Source organism: Chiloscyllium plagiosum, unplaced genomic scaffold, assembly GCF_004010195.1.
Source record: "Chiloscyllium plagiosum isolate BGI_BamShark_2017 unplaced genomic scaffold, ASM401019v2 scaf_6452, whole genome shotgun sequence".
Classification (NCBI taxonomy): domain Eukaryota; kingdom Metazoa; phylum Chordata; class Chondrichthyes; order Orectolobiformes; family Hemiscylliidae; genus Chiloscyllium; species Chiloscyllium plagiosum.
The window spans coordinates 8272-10342 of record NW_025213162.1 but is presented as its reverse complement, the minus strand read 5'-3'; the positions used below and the strand labels follow the sequence as shown (position 1 = coordinate 10342).

General features: G+C 38.6%; 1 long non-coding RNA gene across 1 annotated transcript; it reads left to right on the top strand.

Annotated features, from left to right (window-relative positions):
• Nucleotides 1-715: 715 nt before the first annotated feature.
• Nucleotides 716-1649, top strand: LOC122547557. Its single transcript, XR_006311030.1, has 3 exons — nucleotides 716-747; nucleotides 1308-1476; nucleotides 1561-1649. It is a non-coding gene; the product is annotated as an uncharacterized LOC122547557 (long non-coding RNA).
• The last annotated feature ends 422 nt before the right edge of the window (nucleotides 1650-2071 follow it).

Here is a 2071-nt window from a genome sequence, read left to right as displayed (position 1 = left end):
TTTGATCCTTGATCTGATTGTATTTCTTTGAGCAATCCATATGTTGTTAAAAAAAACCTTTCATTGCTTTAAGCATAATTATAAAAAGGTACTGATTCTCACTCCTGGTTTTAAGTAATGGTCCAGCACAATCAATTGAGGTCATGCTAAACAGTTGTTTGAAAGCTGGTATTGGAATTAAAGGCACTGAATTAATTGAAAATTGGAGTTTCCCCACTACCTGGCACATCTGTCAAAATTTCCCCACATCCTTAAATGAAAGAAATTTTACTCTTTTAGCCTGAATTTTTCTGGAAAAACTACCTGAACTACCATTGAAATTTTGTGAGCCACTGATAAAATTTCAAGATAATAATCAGATGGATCTACTAGCTCATGGATTACTGCTATTCCTCATTTGCTGGTATCATTGGTTCAGTTTCCATTTCTGAACAGATGAAATTTAACCCTGATAAATGTGAGGCGATGAACTTGGGAAGAATTAACAAGACAAGGGAGTATTCACTGAATAGCAGGACACCAGGAAGCTCAGAGGAATGGAGAGATCTTGGGGTGCTTATCCACTGATCCCTGAAGGCAGCAGGATAGATTAATAGGGTAGTTAAGGACATATATGGGATGCTTGCCTTTATCAATTGAGGCATAGATTATAAGAGCAGGGTGTTCATGCTGCAGCTGTACAGGACTTTGGTTAGGCCACAGCTGCAGTATTATATTCCGTTCTGGTCATCACACTATAGAAAGGATGTGAGTACAGTGAAGAGGAGATTCACCAGGATGTTGCCTGGAACGGAGAATTTCAGCGATGAAGAGAAGTTGGATAAGCCTAAGTTGTTTTCTTTAAAGTAGAGAAGGTTGAGGCAGAGTCCTGATACAGGTGTATGAGGTTATCAGGGGCATGGACAGGGTAAATCAAGATCAGCTGTTCCCCTTAGTTGGAAGGTCAGTAACAAAGGGGCATAATTTTAAGGTGAAATCTAGGGGATTTGAGAAAACAAAGTTTTCACCCAGAGGATGGTGGGAATCTGGAATGCTTCAGAGGGTAGTTGAGGGCATCCAAGTACTAACAATGTCTCACATGCAAGGCCATTGACCAAGTGCAGGAAAATGGGACTGTTTTAGATTTAGAATAGTTTTTGTCAGTGCTTTCTCAATGGACTGAAGGGCCTCTTCAGTACTGTATGGTCCTGTCATTCTATGACATTGCCCTAAATTCACATTACAGGAAACCAGTTTTATAAATACCGCTCAATTCCAACCCAGATTTCATGGCTAAATTAACTTTTTGTGTTATATCTTGGTTCCAGATTTCATTTAACGTGCCCTGGTCTCCTTGCATGGATAAACGATGCTATGATTTTGCAGAAATTGCAAATGCCTGTGACCTTTTAATGGTGTCATCCTTTGATGTGCAGAGCTTCATGATGGACGAATGCTTTGCAAAAGCAAATGCTCCCTATGCTGAGGTTTTTACAGGTATGTACAACACAGCATGTAGTTCAAGTTCTGCCTGATCTATATCATTCTTAATCTAACACAATAATCTCTTTCTACCTTTAGGTCTGTTAAATTATATTAGGCTCGGTATTGATTCCAGAAAGCTGATAATGGGAGTTCCATGGTTTGGCTATGACTATCTCTGTGAGCAGTTCTTTGAGGTAAGGAAAAGTAATTAGTTTGTATTTTATAAGAAATGAAAATGAAGTAAGTTTATTCAAAGCACATCCCAATTGGTACATTAACTGTCCAATCAGAGCAACTAATTATATCCTCAATGCATTCACTTTCAAAACCTTTACAACTTGGTAAATTAATATTGTTCGTATCTTCCCTCCTACATCTTAACTTTTCACTTACTTCCATTTGCGAGCGCTGACTGTTACCTTGGTTTACATTAACCAAGACACTTAATCTTTTGTTTCCTTGAAGCTTTCCATCAACTTCTTCCTTCCAGACTGTAAACTGAAGCTTTTCAAATCATTTCTCAAAGCAGATCCGTTTACAGAGAAACTGTGGAGGAGGATTGAAAGGAGATGTCTCCATCCTTTTGAGCCTCTTCCTCTATCCCATT